We start from the raw sequence: 27,231 nt of genomic DNA on the forward strand, positions 1-27,231 counted from the left end.
ATAATGGTTATGTTGCTGAACTCCAACGTAGTCGACTGCAGTTTGAATCCTGGACACCATAGCTTAAAACTCACATGTGCTTGTGTGCCCAAGATCCTTAGAGGAGAATGGTGAAGAAGGGACTGTGGGGTGGCCATCTCCTCTGAGGGAAGGGGAGGCAAGGGTGATTTCTTGCTTTCCTTCTCCCTGTCTCATTCTGTCTTTCCGGCAAGTTCATGGATCCTATAGCAAAAATCTTTCTCTAAAAATAAATAAATAAGTAAATAGAGGCCAGCAGATGGCATAATGGTTGCATCACTTGACTCACACATAGTTGACCAGTTTGAGTCTTGGACCCAGTGGCTTAAAACTAATGCTGGGTGCATGTGCATGTGTGCCCAAAATCCCCAGAGGAGAATGGAGGAGAAGGAATCGCATTGTGGCCATGCCTTCTGGAGTGTGATCCCTTACTTTGCTGAACTCCAACGTAGTCGACTGCAGTTTGAATCCTGGACACCATAGCTTAAAACTCACATGTGCTTGTGTGCCCAAGATCCTTAGAGGAGAATGGTGAAGAAGGGACTGTGGGGTGGCCATCTCCTCTGAGGGAAGGGGAGGCAAGGGTGATTTCTTGCTTTCCTTCTCCCTGTCTCATTCTGTCTTTCCGGCAAGTTCATGGATCCTATAGCAAAAATCTTTCTCTAAAAATAAATAAATAAGTAAATAGAGGCCAGCAGATGGCATAATGGTTGCATCACTTGACTCACACATAGTTGACCAGTTTGAGTCTTGGACCCAGTGGCTTAAAACTAATGCTGGGTGCATGTGCATGTGTGCCCAAAATCCCCAGAGGAGAATGGAGGAGAAGGAATCGCATTGTGGCCATGCCTTCTGGAGTGTGATCCCTTACTTCCTGCCTCTCTGTCTTTCTGGAAAGCACATGCACCATATAGTAAAAATTCTCAAATAAAAACAACAATCTATGACTGGGTCAGACATCAATAAGAAAGTCTAACAACCCAAGTGTAGCACTAGCTACCAATCCCACCACTGAGAATCTCAAATGGCAATTACATGGATAAATATACCATAGAAAGGGTATAAAAAATAAGTTTTCATTTTTAGAAAGAACTTAAAATGGAAATTAAAATAGTGAGAGCATCACTTCATGACTTTTTGGCCTAAGATCAAGTATAAAATAGTAAGAGGAGATTTTAAATAAGCAATTATATCATTGACTGAGATGACCTTAATCTGTGAAAATTATTGTATCACAAAATCATAGATAATTTAAGGATGCAAATTATCATTAAATATCCTATTAGTAACACTGTGGATCTTAATGAAATAGATTTTTATAGTAACAGCCAATACTTACTGAGTCCTTTCTACTCATCAACTCTTTTTTTTTAAAAAAAAAAAACTTACAGCTTTATTGGGGAGATAAATAGCAGATGATTTCAAAGCAGAGTAATAGATTATGGTTGGGAAGTACAAGGAACTATGAAGTCAATGGAGAGAGCATATTGAAACACACAGCTGGGATTAAGGAAAACTTCCTGGGGGAGCTGATAACTGAACTGTGACTGAAGGATGCATTAAGTGTTGGAACACATGGGGAGAAAGGGCAATGGGGAGAGAGTAGTTCAAGCATGTGAATAGTTCCAGAAATAGAAGAAAAGGTCTTTAAGGACTTCAAAATTTGAGATTGCTTAGGACCCTTATTTATTGACCTTTGATATGAAATATGGAAACTATCAAATGTAATCTTCCTCCCACTTACTTGTTACCCCCAACCCCTAATATTGCTAGTTATTTTTTTCATTTGAAAGGTGGATAATTTTGTAGTTTCTTCTTTTTTTTCAAGAATTATTTTATTTAACTTTATTAAGGGAGGGAGGGAGGGAGAGAGAGAGAGAGAGAGAGAGAGAGAGAACTTCCAGGACCAGAACTTGAACTGTGGTTGACCATGTGGGAGTCCAGCATCTTTACTACACCACCTCCTGGCCTTTGCAGTCTCTTCTGTAAAAAGAGTCCTACTCCTTTGTCCTGGGTTTTTATATTTACAGGGAGTTAATGCTCACTGCCAGTGTGCGGTCATGAGTAGCATGAGAGATAAGAAGCATTTTAGCTTTCACCTGCTGATTCACACCTCTGTCTTTGCTCATCCTGTCTCTTCAGGGTTATCCTTTCTCTTCTCATTGCCCTGGAATCTTTCCAGGTGAAAGATCTTACAGAATTTGGATCAAATTGTTTAGCAAAACTTCACATCCCCTCCAGGTAGAGCCAACTACTATATCCAGTGCACCGTGTTTTTCATATCAGCTGTCAGGCCTTATGGCTTATTTAGTCGTAAGTTATTTGAGGGTAGGGGCATGTTTTATTTAACTTTATAAAATATGACTTTTCTCAAAACAATTCTATGAAATATTATCACCTTCATTGTATAGATTAAGAAACTTGGGTACAGGGGCCTACAGATGTCGTGGTGATTAAGGGCATTAGACTCCCACATGGCTGACCGTGGTTTGAGTCCTGGACTGGTGGCTTGCTTTCTCTCGTTCCCTCTCCCTCTCTCTGTGTCACTCTGTCCCTTTCTGGTCAGATTAAAATAAATAAATAAATAAATGGGTTACAAAATAATTATTACAAAAAAATTTGAGGTACAGAGTCTGACAAAAGATTAGTTAAAAGGCTAATGACAAAAGCCTCTCTTCAATGGGAGAAACTGTCAGCTGTGTAGACATGATATAATCAATAAATCAAATATCTAAACATACATATTGAACCTACTCATATATTCACTTCCATTTAGAAATATAAAATTAATTTGTGAGGCAACCTGTAGTATGGTAGTTAAGGCAACCAAATCTCACATGACTGACTACATGGTTCAAGTCTCAGAATTAGTGGCTTAAAAAATGCTCATGTGTTTCTTTGTGTGCCCAAGATCCAGAAAAGAGGGAGAAATGTAGAAAAGGATCACACTGTGACCATCTCCCAGGGGTTAGGGGGAGTGCTTTCTCCCATCCTCTCAACACTCTCTCTCTTTCTCTGGCAAGCACGTGTGCCCACTGGCAAATTTAAAAATAAATAAAAATAAAATAGATAAATAAATTTGCAATGACGATTTTCCTACATTTGTTTTTCTAGTTTTGAATTACAAGTTGTCATGATTTGGATAATGGTTTGGCCTCCCAAAATTTATATGGTGGTACTTGATTGTACTGCAATTATGTTAAGCAAAACTTAATCCCTTCATGGTGCCAGGATGGAGCCTGTGGGTGATGAAGTTACTGGGGTAGGATGCCTGTGATTGAGTTCTGGTGTGTTTATAAGAGAGATAAGGCGATGAATCAGGCAGAAATGAATGAGCAGCCATTCTGCATAAGATCCTGCCCTCTATCTAGTTACAGCATCACCAGAAGTTGGCCCTTAGCATCTGACTCTTCAAATCTTGAGCTGAGTAGACCTCTACTTTACAAATCACTCATTCTCGGAAATTTCTGTAAGTGATGCAATAAGAAACTAAGACCCAAGACTGTAATAAAAATATATTTGTATATAGATAGAATAATTTCTGTCTTAATAGACCAAATAAGGAACTAATGTTCATTGGCCTCCATTTTCTGACTGCTGGTTTGTTTGGGTCATCTGTGTAGCAAGTATGGTAGGCAAAGTAGGAGCAAAAATTAACAAAGGTTAAAGGTTAACTATACCTTGATCCTTTTCTCTTTTTGGCTTTCTTTTACTCACTGACCCATGTTTATATAGCTCTCTGATCCTCTCGTACCATCCTAGCAAATAGAGAAACAGTAAAAATATGACAGGCTCTAGCTACTGCCTGATCATTCTGCCAATAAATTTAAATTGGTTTAAGTTTATTATTATTGTGAGCCTGACTAATACAGTACCTCAACACTTGACTATTACAGTAAATACAACTAATTGGTGCTCATCTTTTGTTTTTGTATTTTTAAATTATAACTCGTTATACCAGATAATAAGCATTGCTAATAGAGGAAAATTCTTATTTACCTCTGATGTGTTCTTTTAAATGTTTTTCTCTTAAAAGTACACAGAAGAAAATTTATTAAATTTTTATTTGGTTAAGTTTCAATCTAAATTCTAATGCACTGCAATTTCCTACATAAAAAAGTAAAAAAAAAAATGTATTTAGTATATTTTATGTAAATCCATGATGATGAGATAAACCTTTAAAATCATCTTTACTAGTCTATTTAAGAAAGCAAATCTGAATATTAATATTTTGGCTTATTCATTTTGCATGTCTATCTTATTTAGAAAGTATTAAGGCCTACTTTTTGAAAAATTACAGTTACACTCAAGTTCTTGATGCATTTATTATATTCCATTCTGTTTTATTTAATTCTTTCTCATATATATTTGGGCCTCTTCAGAGAAGAAAATATAAAAGCTATAAAGAATCACTATAATTAATAAGATAAAGTTAGTACAACTTAAGTTTAGGCCTCAAAGGAAAGAAAGGGATTGTCTTTTATTTGACTCTTATTAACTGTAACAGAATGAATAAAGCAACAAATACAGATTTAGTATTAAGAACATGCTGACTAAAGTAGAGAAAACTCTCTTAACATAGATGCTCTTAAACACTGAAATGTGCTATCCTGAGAAACTGTTGGATTGGTTAGTCTGAGGATTCTAGTAAAGACAGAGAAATACTTGTATAGTCTTTTATGAATCCCACCAAAAGAAATAACTAATTAAAGGAAACCTACCCTCCACTATGAGAAGTGTAAGAAATGTTTATTGAACTACATATATCAAGGAGTCATTAGATAAAATAAGGGAACCCAAATATACAATTTAGCATCTACTACCATGTTAAAAATTACCCACATACTATGCTATATTATGGCTTAATATACATTTTATCTCTGAAAATTCTATCATGATTGCACATGTGATAGAAGAATGAGTCCAGCATTGAAAGGCAGAATAATATGCCATTGGTATTCTTGTTGAACAAAGGTCAATTTAGGCAAGATGATTCATAATAAATAAATAAATAAATAAATAAATAATCTCTAACTCAGTCTTGGTGATACGGATGGTAGAACACAAAGCTGCAGTGCTGGAATCCACATAGTGGACGGTGGGTTCCAGTCTTGGGTTGACTTGAAAGCACAGCAAATATGTATATGGGCACTCCATGGTTAGAGGGTTGGGGAAACAGGAACATGTCAGGACAAGCCCCAGTCCAGGATGCTTCTCTGTCTTGCCTACATGCACGTACTCTCTCATAAATAACTCAGCATTTTAGTTTAATGGCAAAATATAGCTAATACACATTTGAGAGAGGGAAATTATTTCTTCTGCTTTTTAATGATGCTGTGCAAATTTGACTTGCAAGATGTATAGAAAAATTTTCCTCAATTCCCTTGTATTCATGAGTATGCTCATATGTATCTGTAGTTACTACAAAATCTAATTTCAGAATAAATAAAAGTTTATCAAAAATTAATTTCTCGAGATAATTAATCAAGATAAGTTGCATTTGTAATAACCCTACCCCAGTCTTGTAGCCTGTCATGTTCTTTGTGCACAAGGCTAAACTCTGGTTACCAGTGAGTTTTAACTGAGTTTATATGAATGCAGTTGGCCTGTTAGCTTTGCCATCTTCAAGCCTGGGCTCGGTATGGAGTCTAAAAAAGTGAACAATAATAACTTAAATTTTTTTTCAATGGAGCCGGCAGGTGGTGTACTGGTTAAGGTATTGGACTCCCACATGGCCGACCGTGGTTCAAGTACTGGACCAGGCAGCTTGCCTTCTCACTCTTCCTCTCTCTGTCTCTCTCTGGTCAAATTGAAAAAGAATAATAAATATATGAAATAATTAATGTCTTTTTCAAAATATTATCCTTCTTTTAAGCATCAGTAAAGTTTATGGTTAAAATATTTCTTAGGACAAAAGCATTAAAATTCATTCAAATAAATTGCTTATCACACTCTAGGGATCTTTAAGGGCAGGTGTGTTCTATTTTTATTTCTCTCTAGTTCAAAGTTAATGAATAAGGAGAATAGAAAGAGAAAAGAGGAATTAACTTTCCTCTGCGATAAACTTCATTCTGATTTCCATTTGCTCTCCTTATTTAGAGTGAGAGAAAAGAGCAAAGGGTGAGAAACTGAAATGAAGCTGCCTTTGGGACCAGAACTACAGCACTCCCTGACTTTTTCCAGATCCCAGTATTTGTAAATATTTTTTATGATTTCTCACAGTTCCTTCCAAAAAAAAAAAAAAAGAAATAATAATTGTCATTTGGGTATACCAGTAAGAGGTCTTTCCATTTTAATTCCCAATTGATAATGGAATTCAACGTAGTTTCATAATAGGTCCAGTTAAATTTAATTTACATTTTTAATTCATGTACAAGTGATGCTGGACTCTACTCTCTGATAGGAGAAAAGTCTTTCAAGATTATTCGGTGTGTTCTCATACTACCAGAACTGTTCATTGCCAAGGAGAACATTCATTTTGGCAAAACTCCCTGAATCTCATTGTTTAGCTAACTGCAAACATTATTTTCTAATTGCATTTAATCTAATTATATTACATCTCATGTCACTGTAATCTGTGGTCCCCACTTAAGCTTCTAAACCCTCCTGTGACTCCCTATCCTATTTTCTCTTCCAGTGTCCATCGTTTCCCTGCTTTGTTTCTCCCTGTTTCTGTTTCCCTCTCTTTCTCTTTCGTATGGTAGAGTCTGAAATGTTATACATTACTAAACACTCTTAAACTCATCCTTAATTAATTATTTACCACAGGATCCAAAGGTAGGAAAGACATTCTCCCCTTCTTAATTGCTAATTTCAAAACACTGCCTTGGGTGCCTGCTTTCCATCAATCCTACACTGCTTCCTCTTAGCAGCCATTTTTTATTTTCCTGGTTACTGCTGGATAAAGATATTTGCACCTTTTCCAATATTTAGTTTCATATTCTGTAACAACCCTCTCCATGCAGGTTATCCTTCCAAAAGTAGGGTAATCTAAAAAGATTAAGGTCAAGAAACCTCCTCCCCCCAGAAAACATCCACCAAAGTGTGGTGCAGTGATGAAATGCAGGCTCTATGGGGCAATTCACCTTGCAAATGTTCCCATTCAAGTTCAAACTCTGGGCACATGCTTACCTATGATCTAGAACTGGCTAAAGTGTGTGTGTGGCTTGCAGCATTAAGACCCTGTTTAGGGTGTTGTCTCTCTCTGCTCTCTGAGTCGCTCATGGAATTAACACATAAACATTAAATAAAACATAACAAGGACAAAGGACATTAGAAGCTTCAAAGGAGTACTGTAACCCAAATTCCTAATTCTTAGGAATTACCTGAGGATTTAAAAAGGGAAATTTTTTAACTTTCCAGGGGAAATTAAAAACACTCAGATTATAAAGAGAAGATTTGCTTCCACAACCTTATCCCAGCTGGATATCAAGTTTCAGCCAAGTGGAAGGTTTTCTAAAGAGAATGTGATTAGTCTATTAGGTAACTAGGCAATGTGGGAATACAGAAGCATGAAATGGAGACATTTAGAAAAGGGCTGACCCTGACTTACTAGTACCTCCTGTTAATTTTTTTAAAGAGAGATTTTTGCTATAGGGCACATATACTTGCCTGAGAGACAGAGAGACCGAAAGTGAAAACTCACCCCCCAGGGGGTGATAGCCATGCTGCAATTTCTTCTCTGTTTTCCTCTCAGAAGCTTGAGCGTGCATGCACATGTGCCCAGTGTGAGATTTAAGCCACCAGATCTGGGACTCGAACCATGATCAACTACATGAGAGTCCGTCCAGAGATGTAACCATCACTATCTGTTGTCCCCCCGCCCCCTTGCTATTTTGTACACTGAGATTCAAGAGAGATGGTCATTGAATTTTAATGTTTTTTGGTTTGTTTTTGTTTTGTGTTGTTTTGTTTTTTGGTTCTTTGGCTGTTTATATTGAACACAATATTGTGCCTACACTGGTTGGAAAGGATTTTCATTTTTGCTCCGTACATTTACATTGTTTACCTAAAATAATTTTTTTGTATTCCTTTTTCTTCTATATTTCATTTGGTAAATGACAACTTTATTAGACCAAATTTAGGGGTAGAGAAGACAAAAAGAGACCCCTGCTTATAGAATGGTTTGGTTAAGGAGAATCATCTACTAGGAAGAATGAAATGATCTATCACAGGGGTCAATAACTATGTTAGCATAAAATTATCACAGACAGGGCGAGTGCTTCTCAAACATATCAGAGATATCAGAAATATCTATCTTTAATTGGGAAACAAATGGTTACTTAAAGCATTTTTTAACATTAAGTATTCAAGTTAGTAAGTGTTTCTCAAACCACAGTAGGATCAAAAGGTGGGAATCCATAACTCCACATTATAAATAAAGTAAACCATGTTAGTATATGCAAACTATTCTGACAGAAAACACAAAAGAAGTAGCAAATTTACAGAGATATCTATTCAGATAATATAAAAGAAAAATCTTAAAAAGTTTCCAATGACTAGCAAAGAAAATTTAATGATAAATATTTGAAAATATTTAATGACTCAGCTGTTCTGTTTAGTTTTCTATTTTCTTTTTGTGAACGTAAAACACTTGTATGCAAGTGTTTTGTAAACATACAAGTGTTTTGTAAGCTTTCTTGAGCTCAAATTTTCTAGTTCTATTTTTTTTTTACCAAGTCAACAAATGTTTTTATTTTTAATATTACAATGTAACAAAAGCCTGGAGATATAACCATTTTGTATTTATTATCATTATTCCATGTCAAGATTCAAAATTTTTTAAATCATAATCTCTTTTAATTTTTTATTCAACTTTTTAAATTTACTGTAGTATTGGTAAAATTACAAAAGCAAAAGTTGTCTTAGTAGGCATGGGAAAAGGAGTTGGCAACATTTAATTCAGCAGCCAACCCCTGGATTATGATGATAATTATATCTAGAAAATGATGCCATGTGGTTGGCAGCCACAAAAAAATAACACATCCTTATGCTTAGATATCCCAGAATAGAATGTCCCTAGTGTCTGTATCTTAAGTGAAGTGTATGTGAAACTCAGAGGAATAAATACTGGACCTTCCCGTAAGCTTGATTTCTCTCCAAATTATTAACAGAAAGTAAGAGAATCAAATATCAGCCTGCATAGAATACTGTTACTGAGAATGAAAACTCACCCATCATTCATTCGAAGTAGCTGTTCTCTACAGTGTCGTCCTTAAATCCACAGGTCTCTAAAATGTTGCTTACATGAGACACTAGGAGTTTGAGTTACTGGCTGAGTCAGCAGGTCACAGAGACCTCGAATAGAAATTTCTGTTGTTTATTTAGGAAATGAAAGAGATTTGTAGAAATATGGAAATTACAGTCTGTTATTTGCAGGGACGTCTCTTTGTTTTAGGCATTCTGAACAAATACGCAAGTGCTATAAACAACCTAACACTAAAATTTTTTCAATGCCACAATCCAGACAAATAATAAAATGTAATTGATAGGCTTAGAGATCATGAAGGAGCTGTTGTTTGTTGAGGAGTTTTCATACCACAATATTCTGTTACTAAAATAATTGACTTTTATTCCTGGTGCTGATACTGGAATCTGTACTTTCTGGTATAAAATATCTTTAAGCACTTTAAATATATTTACTGTTTCAAGTTTAACCCAAAGAAGGAAGCTTTTGGTGTTCCTAAACCACTCTGGGTGTCTTAGATTTCCCTTCCTTCAGAGAGTGCACCACAACCATTCCCTGCCCTGAACCAGACATCTTATGCTTAAACCCTGTTAGGTAGGCAATGGTGAGAACGCATAGCCAAGCTGAATGACTTCCCAGATCTTAGCTGTGTGGTGCACTTCCTGGACTGATGGACACCGACACACACTTCCCCTTAAATCAACCCTGCTTTAATAACCTGGATCACTGAAGGGACTGGGCTGATGCAAGCCTACATTCAAGCCTGCCCCTGCTGGATTGCATTCAGCTTGGAAAACGAGCATGTAACAGCCCCTGGCAATGGTCTTTGCTTACATGGGAAGTCCTCCCAGCCACTGCTTTAACTCCAGTGACATTTTCTCCAACACTTAAGACTGCAAAGAACTTGGCAATGTGGGAGGAAACAAAAAAAAATGTTTTTAGAATTTTGGTTGGCAAGGCTGCAAGCTACTGAGACTATATGAATTCTGAGGCAAGAGGCCAGCTGTGATTACTAAGGCTCACTCCTTTCACTATATAGATGGCCACTTTATGATACCTGTACCATTTTTAAAGAAAAATTCTAATCATGATGCATACACCTGCTTAGATGCTTTTGCCACCAAAATTCGCAAGTCCTTGGAGGGCTTCACTTCATTTGTGACAAGATTCACCTCTCCTTCAGAAGCTTTTGTACTGCTGAAGACTAGATGCTGACTTTTGGTTAGCTAATTGGCAGCCTGTGGACTTCCAACATTTCTCATTTTACCCACAGGGAAAACTAAAACCTCTATGAGAAGCTAGCACATACTTCTAAGATGACTGTTTTCTTGCTCATCAGCTTTTCAGGGGGGTAGAGGACACAAACAGAACCTTATTTTTCACTGTACTCTATTCTTGTTTGGCTCCTGTCCCGCTTCATAGATAAGGACATAGAGGCAAATTTGTGCAATGCCCTAGAGCAAATCAGGGAAATAAGAAGGTATGGCATTAGACAAGAATATGTACCACTCTCCAACACATCTCTGGAATGTTCATTCTTTTTTTTTTGAGAGGTTTTTGCTATAGGACGGTGTGCTCTTCAGAGAAACAGAGAGACAGCGAGAAATCACCCCCAAAGGGGGAAAGTTTTGCTGCAATCCCTACTTCTACATTCCCCTCTCAGGATCTTGGGCACACCTGCCTGGTGTGAGTTTAAACCACCAGGTCTGGGATTCGAACCGTGGTTGATTACATTAGAATCCAGTGATGTAGCCATTAAGCCAATTACTGGTCCCAGAATGTTCATTCTTTTCAACAGGGTCAGCTGCAAATGCATAAACATTAGGAATAGAGTGTCCTATATATTTAACTCTCTCAAAAAGTCACTGGGTACTACTGAACACAACTTGCAATAAGTAGATAACATTTACTACTTCTTGTACCACTAAGTAGAAGTTATAACACTTAAACAGAAAAGCTGTAGTCGCTGTTTCCTTGGGAGGTAATCCTCCATTTCTCAACTCTCGTTAGAGAGTTTGGACCATTAGAGAGAATCAGGAGATATTTCAATGCTAGAACAGAATTTTTCTTCAAAGAAGTTTGTTCTTTGTTAGTTTGCCTCACAAATGGCCTCCCACCCTTCTGTGTAAGATTTAAAATACCATTTTGCATGCTGCAGAAGGAAATAGTGGTTTCCTTCCCTGACTGTTGTGTTTGTCTCTACTCATGCATTGAACCTGCATTTGTTAGGTAGAAATAAGAGTTTATTGGGTCTATTCAATGTCAAGTGTCGATTAGTGAACAAGTTTATGATAGCAGTCTTGATACTGTAAAATTATAGATGAAACAGTTTTCAATTAAGATAATACACAATGTTTTATTGAACAGTTTTAAACAAAGTACCTATGGCTTGGTGTCAGCTAAATGTTGCATCACTCATATAGGGCAGTTAATCAGTTACAAAGTGAATTAATCCCTCAAATATAGAAATATTTTGCTTCAGAAACCTTTCTAATCTCTAAAACATATTTCTGAACTTTCTGATATATAGCCGCCTGAGTCACCTCCAATAGAGATGGTAATTTTTACTCACATGGGGGAAATATAGAATTCTATTAATCCAATATAGCAGTAAATACTGGTAAACAAACAAATAGGAAAGTGACAAAGTTGATTCAGAATATAATATCCTCACACTCTCTATATAACCTGTGTAGGTGTGGATGATTTAATTTCCTTCCCATATCAAAAGCCATGTCTTTTCTAGGGTGATATTAGACTAGATTTTAGTGATAGTGGACTGAGCTGTGATAGTGCCTATTTAAAAAATTAATTTAATGTGGTTGATTTTTTTTTTAATTTAGGTCCTATTATTTGGAAACTTACATGAAATCAGATGTATTAATGCTCTGTATTAGAGGGGAGTTGGACTTTAAAGTGATCATGTCTTAATTGCCATGATTGCAGTCCTAAATACAGCAGTGACAAGTTTAAGAGAGAATAACATTTCAGGATTAGTGCTTTAAATTAACAACTCACAACTTTGTAGACTCAATTGAAATCTATCATGTTGAAGATAGGCAAAATTTATATTCAGGGATACCTCTTACATTTTCTAGGATTTCTTGGCCTTATTAATTCAAATCTTACTCTCAATGCATGCATGTAGCCAAGATAATTACTAGAAGGCAAGATCAAAGCCAGCATATTATAGTCCTATTCCATTTTCTGCTGATGTGAGTGATCTGCCTTTCCTTTGATGTTGTATGCTTCTACAGCGAAAGTACAGAGGATAAAAATACTACACCATGTAATCTGGCATTTATCCCATGAGAGCAGAATTCCAAATTGTGACACATGTCAAGAAGTTAAAAAAAATAACTTAAAAGAGACCTATGCTTTATAAAGTGACATACTCTGCATTTAAACACCATCAAACATCATTTCCCATTACAAATTTAGTCCCTGATATAAAATTCAAAGAATTTTTGTAACTTTAGTGGAAGAAAATAGTTACCATATTTACTAGCAATTACATTAACTGTGCATCTGAGCCTTTATCCCACCTAATGAGGGCTGTTGAGAGGAAGCAGCAGTCAGTGTACACACACAAATACATGTGTGTATATCCGGTCAAGGATTAAGAGTCACTTTATGTGTATTCTGCACATAGATCTTGCTGGTTTGTTCTGAGTCTTCTATCTCCTTAGGTTATGAGACCGAATGACTCTCTGATATCTGAACTTCTTGTAATTGATTAGAGAAAAATATTTCTTGGTCTATAACATTGTATTTCTCTTAGCTATTTGCTTTTATGTTAAATCCCTGGTGATGTTTTATTGGACAATATACCATTGGTCTCATTTTACGGTATATAACAGTTCCTGTTCTGTCTTAGTTTACCTTATAGAAACATGTTACATGTGTGTATATGTATGCTTGCTTAAATATGCATAAACAAAGGGATTGTGGTCATATTTCTTCATTACCTTTTCTGGTCAATTCAATTGAGGTTTTTTCCCTTCTGAAGGAAAGTAATATTTTCCAATCATGCCTGAGTTACTAGTTGATTCTGGTCCATTTTATTTGGGACTCAGAGCCCTCCAAGGTACCATGATCAGACCTGAGTGTTTTGACGGGAAAATGGAACATTGTTTGAACTTCATGGCTGTCATTTCTAAAGCACAACACCCAATATCGAGAAAATTGGTTTTGATAGAATACGACTTAACCCACACACTTCAGTTCAAATCGAAATCAAAACTATTTTTTATTTTGAAAAATAATGGCTTTTCACTTTCCTATAAACTATATTTTCAAGAACATCCAAGTGCTAAAATGATCATAAGGGATGGTAATAAAACAAAATGCGTGTGTGTGGTTTTGTGTGTGTTTACGTACATATGAACTTCTTCCTTATTTATTGATGGGAGTGAGCTTCTAATAATAAGGTAAAACAATAAAATTAAGATCATTATGCAAAGTTGAGTAACACATAAAATTAGAAAAGAAGTATCCCTAGTGATCTTTGGTATGTTACAGAATGCGGTGCTGCTAAAATACCACATATGAGCAAATGCTACAATGATTTTCAGAAACTGCCAAGGTATAGCTCTGATGTTAATCTCTGAAAAATTTCTAGTGCCTATTTTCTTTCTTTCTTTCTTTCTTTCTTTCTTTCTTTCTTTCTTTCTTTCTTTCCTTCCTTCCTTCCTTCCTTCCTTCCTTCCTTCCTTCCTTCCTTCCTTCCTTCCTTCCTTCCTTCTTTCTTCCTCTCTCTCTCTCTCTATCTTTTCTTTTTTTAGAGAGAAATTTTTGCTATAGGATGCATGTATGTTCACTGGACAGAGAGACAGAAAGTGAGAAATCATCCCCTGGGGGGGATGGCCATGCTGCAATCCCTTCTTCTCCATTCTCTCAGGATTTGGGGCATGCACACACATGCTCCTGGCATGAGTTTTTAAATCAGCAGGCTCAAGATTCAAACCATAGTCGACTACATGGGAGTCCAGTGACATAACCATTACCCCATCTGCTGGTTCTCTAATGTCCATTTTCTGACAAATTCTTCTGAGACAATGTAAATACGGGATGAAAAATCATATTTTGCCAGTATGGATTTAATTAGAACAAGTATATAATCTGTCTTTTTCACTTGAGTGCTACAAGAAAACATCATTTCACTTCACCTATTAATTGTATATTGGTCCTTCTGGTTAATTGCATGTGATTCTGAAGACAGAGAAGTTTTACGTTTTGTTCATTAGTAGCTACTCTTTCCTTACCATTATTCCTTTTCTGTTTCCATTACTCGGTCCTCCCCATTTTTCTCACTTGTGAACACCAGTGTTTTCCAGGTGTCAAGCACTTTATGTCCCTTCTTTTCATGATCCCACTATCTAGGTTTCAGGAACTGAATGCATGCCTCCACTCCAAATTCACACACTGAAGCTCTCACCCTCAGTTGGATGATATTTGGAAACAGGACTTTAGAGAGCTGATTAGGTCATGAGCGTGGAACCATAGTGATGAGATTAGTGCCCTATATATTAGGCCAAAGAGCTTTCTCTCTCTTTCTTTCTCTGCTGCATGAGGATGCAGCAAGAAGAAGTCCATCTGTTTATCAAGAGGAAGGCCCTTGCTGGATGCTGCAACTTTAAGCACCTTGATCCGGACTTCCTCTGTCTAGAACCGTGAGAAGTGAGTATTTGTTTAAGCCACCTAGTCTATGGTGATTTTTATAGTAGTCCACATTGACAGAGACACGAGAAAGTCATTTCTGCTCCCACAGTTCTAAATTACATTCGATTTCTGAAGGTCCCAAATTTCCATCCTGAACCTCCACGCTGAATCTCACACATGAACTCTACTGCATTTTCCTATTGTCTGTCTATATTTACTCACATTTCTAACCCTGTAGAACCATTGCTATGTTTCAGGCACTATCCCAAAGGCTTTCTATGTCTTGACTAATGTAATCCTCTTAATAACTCCATCAGTTGCCTTCTTATTATTTACAGGTTTTAGAGACAAATATGAGACATAGTTATTTACCTAAGTATACACAGAGAAAAACTGCTATAGTTTAAATGTGTCCCTTGCCCCAGATCCATGTATTGAAATCTGGTGTGTTATTATAATGGTGTTCAGAGGGTGGAGATGGATTCCTATCATGGTTTTGAAAGTTAGAACCCTTCGGGAATTGATTGGGATTGGGTGAGATTATCAGGGTGATGCCCCTGTGATTGACTCCATGTAGCTTTATAAAGAGACACAAACACAGATATGGACCAACTTTCTCTCTTGATTTTTCATCTGTGACACTTTGGGATTATGCAGGGAGTCCCCTCCAAACAAAGCCTCTCATCAAACGTGTCCCTTAACTTTGGGCCCTCAAATTCACGCATGGCACATTTATTCTTCCCATTGCTTCAAAGTGCTTGGATCTAGTTTTCTTTCCTTTCTTTTCTTTTATCTTTTCTCTTCTTTTCTTTCTTTTCTTTTCTCTTTTTTTTTAAAGAGATATTTTTGCTATACGACACAAGTGTTTGCCAGAGAGACAGAAAGTAAGAAATCATGCCACAGTTCCTTCTTCTACACTCTTCTCTTGGGATTATGGGCAGGCATGCACACACACCCAGTGTGAGTTTAAGCCACTGGGTCCAGGACTCGAACCACTGTCAACTCCGTGGGAGTCCAGCAACATAGCCATTACACCATCTGCTGGTCCCCAACCTAGCTTTCTTTTATTATTTTCACACGGTATCTAGACCATCAGTTTGGTTTTTGCAGAATCTGCTGCATGTGAAGGCCATCATCATTATCTCTCATCTGGACTATTGTAATATCCTCCTGTCTGGTCCCCTGCAGTCTGTGTTACAGGACAGCCAGAGTAACCCTGCTGTAATACACAAAAACTCAGTCACTTCTGTGCTTGGTGTCCTCTTGGGGCTCCCCACATCATTCAAAATAAAATGTGATCTTCTGGGTATGACTAAGAAGAGCCTCATGGTCTGGTAGCCATCCACATCTATGAACTCACCCTCCTTTCTTCTATTTAAATTTTTTTTCTCTAATGTCATTCTAATCAAAGGCACTATTTCTCACTGAGAAGACAACAGTGGTCTGTAGTGCCTACTGTATCTTTGTCCCTCTGTGTCTTCTCTTTTTGGTTGATAAATAGCCCTGAATTACAAATAATAGATGCTATATTATTTATTTGTAACCCGCTTTCTTACTATAAGGTAAAATCCATAGGGTTTCAGCCTTTTACCTTTTTTTTATAGTAAAATCCTGAATGCCTCAACTGAATTTGGACTAATAAGTATTCGATACACATGTGGTGAGTAAATTATTGGATAAGTAGAATGGGTTTGAGAATCGCTCTAAATATATTCTGTCATTATTTCTGTGGAAATGAACCAAAGGATCATGTATTTCTGGTGGGAGCCACTAACCTGGTTTAACAAAGAAACTGAACATTTAACAATATATTAATGAGGTAATTAACATTGCGCTAAAGAGTAATGACTTTAACTGTTAAAAGTCATTTAAATTTGTTATTAACATGTTTCTAAACTGGGTTTTCAAATCTCTGTTCTCAAATATATTCCTGCTCCATTGCTCCACAAACATTTCGCTTTTTAAAAAAGCATTTTTTATTGAATTTTATTTATCATTATTATTATTACTACTACTTCATTTGCTAATGGGCACACATGTTCACCAGAGAAAAACAAAAGGAGAAAGACAGAGACAGATTATTTATGTTAATAATAAACTTGTAATTGAGATATACAGGGCCAGACACTGCATTCCCTAGCCTTGGTCACTCCAGAATGTAGCCATGTCACATGAAATGACATTCTTGCCAATAAAGAGATGAGCCGAAGTGATCGATATGTGTCATTGTCAGATCCAGGACTTAAAACATTGTGCTTGGGTTGTTCCACACTTCCCTCTTCCCATGAGCTGCAAGATAGACATGTCTGTATCACAAGTCTAGCCACATAATCAAAACCACACCCAAGGAAAGATGGAGAAAAAGGATAAAAGAAATGTGTGTCCCGTATGGATCACCTATGTGCAGAACAGCCAGCTTAACCAGCCTAAAAGGACACATTAAAAAAAAAAAAAGAATACTTTTATTAAAAAATGTTTATTTATTTATTTAATACATTAATTTTTTAAAAGTTTTCATAGGGCACATGCTCCTACTAGAGAGAGACACAGAGAGGGAGGGAGATGTGAGAAAGCAAGCCGCTAGGTCTGGTCGGCCACATGGAAATTCAGCATCTTATCCACCATGCCACCTGCTGGTTCCAGGACATTCTTTTATTATATGTTCAGAATCATTTTGTCTGTAGCTTAGCATTTTTCTTGAATAATGCCCCTACGCTCACCTTTCAAACTTCCTTCTGGTTAGGATGGGGACATTTTGGAGCTTAAACAGCCATCTCAGAACATACCATGCAGTAAACTGCTCCATGTTGATGGCATAAGGGAACCAAATTTCTTTTCATCACAGAACCCATAATAACCGTGATCTTCATATATTTAGACATTGTTTGTAGGAAACAGTGAGAAAATGGCTTTATATAAGCCACATTTATTTTAAATTTCCATCACTTGAACTGAATCTAACTCCAACTGATAAACCGTGGTGCATTCCCTAATAATCAAATTACCTGCATTGTGTCAATTATTATAGAACCAGATCAGAAGCAGTTCTGCCGAGGCCAAGAGGATTACCTCTAGCTTGGCTATCAGCACCTTCTTTGTTATCCAAGAGAACACAGTTCTTCTTCAGGAGCTGTTATGTCACATGTACAAATGAGTAGGTATTATAAACCTGAGATACAGGGGTTTTCATTACCAAGTTTCCATTTATCTTGCTGGAAGAGTTGCCTGTTTCTTTCCTGTGATATCCCTGGAAGATAAATTTGTTGCAATAAGAGAAAGGAAAGTCTTCACTGAAATCCACACTAGACAGTTCAGGTCAGTTTTAAAGTATATTTTTCAACTTCCTCCCCCATACCCACCCAGGTCCAGTAAAATTTCAGTGCCCATCTTTATTTTTTAAAAGAGAAAATAATATAATACCATTATTTTCAATTCTGTTTCAATTTTAGGTAGCAAAATTGCCACAACCCAGGACAAACAGATGATGTAATGGTTATGTCACTGGACTCCCACATAGTGGACCTTGGTTTGAGTCCTGGACTCGGTGCCTTAAAACACGCATGCGCGTGTGTGCTCAAGATCTCAAGAAAATACAGGAGAAAGGATGGTATCATGGCCATCCCCCACTTGGGGGTGATTTCTTGTTTTCTGTCTCTCTGTTGCTCTGGCAAGTCCACATGCGCTACAGCAAAAATCTATAAAATAAATAAATAAAACCACCACAACCTACCTATCTCTCTTTCAATACCTCTATGTAGGGTGCTGTGAAGATATTGAACCTAAAATGTCTCTAAACTCACATTCTATAATTCCAGGTCTTGGGTTTTTTGTTTGTTTGTTTGTTTGTTTTTTAAGAGGTTTTTACTATAGGGCACGTGCACTCTCCAGACAGACAGAGACAGATAGAAAGCGAGAAATCATCACCCCCCGGGGAGATGGCTAAGCTGCAATCCCTTCTCCTCCATTCTCCTCTCCAGATCTTGGGCACACACGCACATGCACTCGGCCTGAGTTTAAGCCACCAGGTCTGGGGCACGAACCAGGGTTGACTACATGGGAGTCCAGCGACATAGCCATTATGCTAACTGCTGGTCCCATGGTTTGAACTTTTATACATTTGGGAACTGGCCTTATAGTCCATTCCATTTCAGAACTGATTCCTATAAACATGATCAAAAAAGGATGAGGAAACTACAAATTGACAACCTGATATTTAGCTGGGAGAGCACTTTTCTTATTTAACTATCAAAAGAAAAAATTGTGTCTGTTCCAAAAGTACTAGGCAAATAGTAATTGACTGTATGTTTAAAAAATAATACTGATTGACAATAGTGATAGTCCAACATAATTTAAGGTTAATGTGGATAATTATAAATAACATTTTGTAGTCCTGTAGATTCTAAAGCATTTCAATAGCAGTTATTAAATTTGCTTTTCATAGTGGTTCTGTGGGGTAGATTGAGCAGGAATTATGATATTGTACACTTCTTTTTTTTTTTTTCTTTAAGATGCAGAATCTGGCCCAGCAGGTGGCATAGAGGTTAAGGCAGGGGGATTTCACATGGCCAACTGCAGTTTGAGTTCTGGATCTAGTGGCTTGAAAATCATGCTAGGCATGTGTGCCCTAAATCCTAAAGGAGAATGGAGGAGAGGGGATAGCAGCATGGCCACCCCCCGGAGGGGATGTTTTTTCACTTTCCTTCTTTCTCTCTATATCCCTCTCTGGTGAGTACATATATATGTATACACATATATATGTATATATGTGTGTGTTGAACAACTGTATAGCCAACATGTAAAAAAACTGAATTTCAATATTCCAGCATCTGTCACATTTCTACTTAGCATATAGGGTATTAATGAGAAACTTAAAATCTCTATTTGCAAGATTGTGTTCCTTTCTAATTTTGCACACACAGAGAAATAGTACCAATTTATGCAAAAACAGAATAAATAAGAGGCATAGCTTAGTAAGAATTCTGCCTACTTCATTGGAATACTGTCCAGTAGTGAGGACATGTTTCAAGTTGAAGAGATGAAAGCTATTAAATAAATATTTTAATGAAGTTAGTTTTCTCTGATATGACTTTTAATGCAAATTTGCTTTTACCTTCAAAGAAAGCATCAAGTGCCAGAAGATAAATCTATACTAGAAACTATCTAGCTCATAATGATCATCACTATAACCAATACTATCATTATGAAAAATGTAACGTCTATTACATTTAAAGTGAGAGAGGCCATACCTTTTTATGTGTTCTTATCGCTGAAAATGTGGTAGTTGCTTCATAGCTGTGAGATGGGGGACCTTTTGTTTAGTACCAGTAAGAGATGGCTAACCTTCCTTTCTACATGCCTATGCTCTAAAACTGGATTTTGAGAATAATGTGCTTCCTTTAGAAGAGTACTAAGCAGTAATTCTGGTTACCTCTGGATCTGTGTGTGGCCAGCTACCTAGATATTTTGAACAAGTATCCACTCAATATCCTCGAACAAAAGGTGGATTTGTTGTTGATTAATTTTGTTTTCCTTCAAAACTGCTGGATTGGCTGGTAGTCTTGGCACTTTATATAGATGGCCAGTTTCCATAGTAATTATCCTTTTGCCTAGTGAATAATGATTTCTTGAAGGGAACTCATCTGATGCAAAGCCTAAAATCTAATTCTATAATTCAAGGAGAGCACAAGAAGGTGTGGAAAGGAGGTCATTTAAGCAGTTCAGAAACCACAATCAATGTATTAAAAATATGTAATTCTTTCCTTCCATAAGTAAACTGCACAAAAACCCACATAAATGGTGCATAAAGCTTTCATGACTTAGGCCCTAGGCTACATATTTAAGTGGTCCCAGCTGTATTCACATATAAACAGCAGCACTGTATATTAAGAATCCCAGTAATAACAAAACAGCTATAACATTATTAGCATGATTTTATTTTTATTTTTATGGCTTCTTGACTAGTTTGACAACTACCTACTGGCTCTTAGAAAATGGCTAACATGGCAGTTACACATACTTGATATAGCAGAAGATGGACATTTTAGTTTTACTCATGGGATCATCCATAGGAAAGCTTCTCAGACAACAAGTTTGGGGTCTCGAGTTACAATGAACATCCCATATACAGGCTTCCTTGTTATCAATTAATTCAACTTACTTCTTCATCAATTTTTTCCCCCTTCAGTCTTGATGGTTTTATGACCTAGACCCAGGCAATACCCTTAGGCAGTTCATGTGATAATTGACACATTTTCTAACACGCTATAGTGATGCCCAAGTCACTGCTTTCGGGCCGTGACTGGAGCTTATTGGAGTCTGCAGCAGGGGCTCCTTTTATCCTCATACATCAGAATACACTGACAGCTCTCCCATGCAGGGACCACGCAGATCTCTCCCCCAGGAAAATATATGCAAACACCTCCAGAACATTGAAATGGTTGCTAGGCATCACAACGGTGACATCTTTATGATAAACACAGTATGCAAAAGAAGGTCTAATAAAAGAATAACAAATTATTACATCCAGAGGGCAATTTTACAAGATTAACTGGTGTAATAAATTACTAGTAGAGTCAGAATACCACGTTACCCTTTAAGGTATTTCATAGTGGAGACAAAATGAACTGGCCTATAAAAACCCAAAGAATGTAGGAGAGAATAACAAAGTGCTTTTCAGCATTTCTTAAAGATAGTCATGATCCTTGTTCTATACTATGGTGAGTTCAGCAAGTAATTATTGTAAAATAAGGTTATGCATGCAGTTCATGCTAACAGGACTATGTTTATTATCATTTTTCATACTGTTTTTGGATGCTTAGTAACATTGCAATCTATATACTACCAACTTAAGAAAAAGCCCATAGAGTTTTATTTCTAAATCAATTTTAATAGATAAAATATTACAGAATAAATACCAGAATTTGGATATATTTTATAATAATTAATATATATGTATGACAGGGCAGTAGAAGTTTTTGTATCTCTATGAAAGACAATGCATTTCTTAATTTGATTTTGATTAGGTATTCAGAAATTCAAAAGGGAAATGTTTCTAAATTTCCATATTTAATCTACATTACCTGTTTATTTAAAAAACTAACTAATGCTTCTTTACTTTATTTTTTGGACTATACTTCTAACATGCTATGAAACTAAGGGAAAAAAATAAAGAGTCTCAGCCTGACTATTAGACATATCAAAATATATAGACTTATAATTTGTGTTAAAAGAACAAATGTTCTACTCAAATGTGCACACCTATTCATTCATTAATAATAATTCTAATTTCCAGTGGAAAGTCTATTTTTTTTTCAAGAAATAAAGAAAATTAAAAGAAAAGGGGAGGAACAGAGTAGAGAAGAAGGAAGAAAAATGGGGAGGAAAAGATAGAGAGGTTGAGAACTTACTTAATCCCTCCACTACCCACCACCCTCGTCATGTTTTCCATCATGGTTGCCATACAATGGTGTTTTATAAGGAGATGTATGTATGAATAGCACAGTGTTCCAATACTGTCTAACAGGGTGTTCTTCACCTGATCAGGATAATAAATATTTATTTTGACTTATGTTGCAATCTCCTCAAGGTGAACTTGCTAAAGCTGATAGTATGTTCTTGTTGAAGAAAAGGAGTGATGAAGTTAGTGTTGATAATTACAGGTTGTGGCTTAGACAAAGGATTGGGGGAGTGAGAGATAAGAAAGGTATTGAAGTTCCTCAAGAATGTATCCATTATCCTCCTCACCAGGAGTCTGTGGAAAGTAAAACCTTCTCAAAGAAAAGATGGCTCCATTGGCTAGACTGCCTAATCAGGACTAATTTGATATCTATCGGTGAAAGTCACTACTCATATTTTTTTCTTTTTAAATGTGAATTGATTATTTTTTAAAATTACCATGCAGAAGGATCTTTCATCTTTCTGTGATGTTCTTCCTTTCTTTCTGTAGAGCTGTTTCTGCCCTATATAATTTTTCCTTTTCATTGAAGAAACTCTTAATACTTCAGGACACACCTTACAAGAAATTCTGTCAGACTTTGTTATTCTGAGGATCTTTATTTCTCTTTTTCTTTGGGAAGATGATATCCTTTGATATAAAATATTAGATTAATTCTTTCAACACTTTATATATTTCAGTGTTCTCTTCTTGTTTGCATAGTTTCTGATAAAATATCCACTAGGATTCTTATCTTAATTTCTCTCTAGGTAAGATTTTGATTTCCTTCCTCTGACTTCTTTCAGCATTTTGTCATTGACTTTGTTTTACTCTAGTTTAAAAATGATAATCCAAGGTGTGGATTTTTTATAACATTTATTTGACTGCTTATGCTCTGTGCTTCTGGATCTATGATTTGACATCTGCTATTAATTTTGGGGAAAAAAAAGCCATTATTATTACAAATATTTCTTCTCTCTCTTCCTTTTCTGTCCTCATTTCTCTCTCTTTTTCTATCCCTTCCCTTTTCTTTCCCCTTTCCTTTCCTTTCCTTTTTTTTTCTTTTTTTTTCAAAGGTTTTTGCTATAGGGCATGTGCACTCGCTGGAAAGACAGAGATAGAAAGAGAGACAGAAAGCAAGAAATCACCCCCAGGGGAGATGGCCACGCTGCAGCACTCTGAAGATCTTGGGCACTGATGCACATGCACACGGCATGAGTTTAAGCCACCGGGTCCAGGACTCAAACCATGTTCAACTACATGGGAGTCCAGCGACATAGCCATTACATCAACTGATGGTCCCTCCTTTTTTCTTTTCTTTCTTGTTCTCATCTCTTTGCTTTTCTTTCTTCCTTATGATATGCCAACTACATGTAAGCTACAATTTTTGAAAATTTCCAACAAATGTTGGATGTTTGAAGTTGAAAATTTTTCATTCTTTTTGTTTTAATTCATCATTTCAGTTACAGCAATTTTGATTTCTGACATTTCCTTATGATTCTTTCATAGAATTTCAATCTCTCTTTTATTTTGACCTGTTTATTCATGTATCTTATCTATTTTTTCCATTGAATTCCTCAACTTATTAACTATAGTTATTTCAAAGTTATTGATTTATAATCCCTACCTCTGTGACATATTTGAGACTTATTCTACTGCATACTTTGTTCAGACTTTGCTTTTTCTTGCCTTTTAACATAGTTTGTAATTTTTTGTTAAAAGAGTATAATGTATTGTATAATAGAAATGGAGTAAATAGGACTTTAGAGAGAATATTTATGTTACTCTTACTAAAATTTGGGCTTCTGTTTTTGCTATAGCTGTAGGGACTAGATACTTTCAATTCCTCTATTTCTACTGTACTTGCTTTGCTCTTTCCTGTTGTCTTTGGGTTTTCTTAGTGACTTCTCATCAGTTATAATCTGTGTTTTGCAGCTCCTTCAGCTGTAAGCCACTATACTGGAACATTGCTGCACTGGAATATTGGTGGTATCATGGAGAGGTGTGGGACGAGGAAAGAGTTCTGTAAACTTATGACTACATTTCAGTGTTTTTGTGGGCCTATGTCCCTGGACTGTGACCTTCACAAGTCTTCTTTCAGCATTTTGTCATTGACTTTGTTTTACTCTAGTTTAAAAATGATAATCCAAGGTGTGGATTTTTTATAACATTTATTTGACTGCTTATGCTCTGTGCTTCTGGATCTATGATTTGACATCTGCTATTAATTTTGGGGAAAAAAAAGCCATTATTATTACAAATATTTCTTCTCTCTCTTCCTTTTCTGTCCTCATTTCTCTCTCTTTTTCTATCCCTTCCCTTTTCTTTCCCCTTTCCTTTCCTTTCCTTTTTTTTTCTTTTTTTTTCAAAGGTTTTTGCTATAGGGCATGTGCACTCGCTGGAAAGACAGAGATAGAAAGAGAGACAGAAAGCAAGAAATCACCCCCAGGGGAGATGGCCACGCTGCAGCACTCTGAAGATCTTGGGCACTGATGCACATGCACACGGCATGAGTTTAAGCCACCGGGTCCAGGACTCAAACCATGTTCAACTACATGGGAGTCCAGCGACATAGCCATTACATCAACTGATGGTCCCTCCTTTTTTCTTTTCTTTCTTGTTCTCATCTCTTTGCTTTTCTTTCTTCCTTATGATATGCCAACTACATGTAAGCTACAATTTTTGAAAATTTCCAACAAATGTTGGATGTTTGAAGTTGAAAATTTTTCATTCTTTTTGTTTTAATTCATCATTTCAGTTACAGCAATTTTGATTTCTGACATTTCCTTATGATTCTTTCATAGAATTTCAATCTCTCTTTTATTTTGACCTGTTTATTCATGTATCTTATCTATTTTTTCCATTGAATTCCTCAACTTATTAACTATAGTTATTTCAAAGTTATTGATTTATAATCCCTACCTCTGTGACATATTTGAGACTTATTCTACTGCATACTTTGTTCAGACTTTGCTTTTTCTTGCCTTTTAACATAGTTTGTAATTTTTTGTTAAAAGAGTATAATGTATTGTATAATAGAAATGGAGTAAATAGGACTTTAGAGAGAATATTTATGTTACTCTTACTAAAATTTGGGCTTCTGTTTTTGCTATAGCTGTAGGGACTAGATACTTTCAATTCCTCTATTTCTACTGTACTTGCTTTGCTCTTTCCTGTTGTCTTTGGGTTTTCTTAGTGACTTCTCATCAGTTATAATCTGTGTTTTGCAGCTCCTTCAGCTGTAAGCCACTATACTGGAACATTGCTGCACTGGAATATTGGTGGTATCATGGAGAGGTGTGGGACGAGGAAAGAGTTCTGTAAACTTATGACTACATTTCAGTGTTTTTGTGGGCCTATGTCCCTGGACTGTGACCTTCACAAGTGCCTTTTCAGTAGAATGCTTTCCCCTTCCCCTTGGGCATACAGGAATTCTAGAATTAGAGTAAGAGTAATATACTTCTGTAACTAGGGTGAGCTCTGGTAAAATTACTTCCCTTGGAGAGAAAGACGTGGAGATGAAGTGCTCTCAGGGAATGTTTCACAGTGCGTACCTCTTCCACTGCCCCTGCCAGAGTCATGAGGCACTTTTTCTGGGCCATCGAGGGGAACCTGCTGGGGGGTCTGGGGGTAAAACTCACAAAAGAAGAGGAAGCTTCTTTAGACTGTGGTCCTCAGGACTCTCTTTTTTTTTTGGAGAGGTTTTTCACTATAGGGTACGTGCGCTCGCCAGACAGACAGAGAGAGACAGACATAGAGACAGAAAGTGAGAAATCACCCCCCAGGGGGGATGGTCACGCTGCAATCCCTTCTCCTCCATTCTCCTCTTGGGATCTTGGGCACGCATGCACACGCACCTGGCGTGAGTTTTAAGCCACCGGGTCTGGGACGTGAACCGCAGTCAACTATGTGGGAGTCCAGCGACATAGCCAGTACACTAACTATGGTTCCCAGGACTTTGTTATTCTCATGCTAGTCCACACTCAGTCTCCAACAATTCATCAAAATTATCATTTAAGGGTACATACTATTTTACAGTTTCAGAGGATTCTCCTTCAGATGAATTGATTGGCTGTGAATCTCTGAGTTTACCTGTCTCTTCAGAATTCTGGTTGCTTATTTTCCCTGTGTTCTCAGTTCTGGGTGATTTTTAGTTTGTTCAAATTTTTCTTGTAAAGACGGGAATAACAACTTGCATGTCTTTACACGTCAGAACTGAAACCTAAAGTTACTGATCTCTTTCACAAATGCTGCTCTCACATTTAAAGGTGCGCTAATCATATTTGCTGAAATTCTGGAAACATGCACACTATTCACTCATCTTTTATTTATAGAAGGAAATACTCTCTGGCTAGAATGGACTGCTTGCACGTCTGAAGTTGCAACTGTGAGGCCGCCACTAATTAAACTTACATTCAGTTATCTATTACCCCACTTTGTCTACCTCGCTAGGAGCAGCTATATGCGCGATGAATGGTATTGCATGTTGTAAAGCCCATCTACCTAGAGTCTTCTTTAATAGGAAGAATTTTTACTCTTTCCTTATTCATATGGTGATGGGTGAGTTCACCATTGGGTATCACAGTTTTCTTGTTTATGAAAATGTGAATAATAATACATAATAGCTTATCTCATAGAAAAATTACAAAGACTAAGTGTGCAGATACACTTAATGGAGATCATGTTAGGCACTTCTTAACCCCTGTATTACCTATCCAGTGTCTCAAGAAAAGCATTGTTTATCACAGGGAACCTACTGGACTTAAAATTCAACACCAATAGCATTGATATTAAAACTAGAATTATTTAGGTTTAGGAACATTTTAGACAATAAAGGTATTTCTACTTTTGTATAAGAAAAATGAAAAAGAATAAATTTCTTCATAATAAGATGCACTGGTTGGGACCAGCAGATGGCATAATGGCTATGTCG

This window comes from Tupaia chinensis, unplaced genomic scaffold, assembly GCF_000334495.1.
Source record: "Tupaia chinensis unplaced genomic scaffold, TupChi_1.0 Scaffold149807_2, whole genome shotgun sequence".
Taxonomy (NCBI): domain Eukaryota; kingdom Metazoa; phylum Chordata; class Mammalia; order Scandentia; family Tupaiidae; genus Tupaia; species Tupaia belangeri.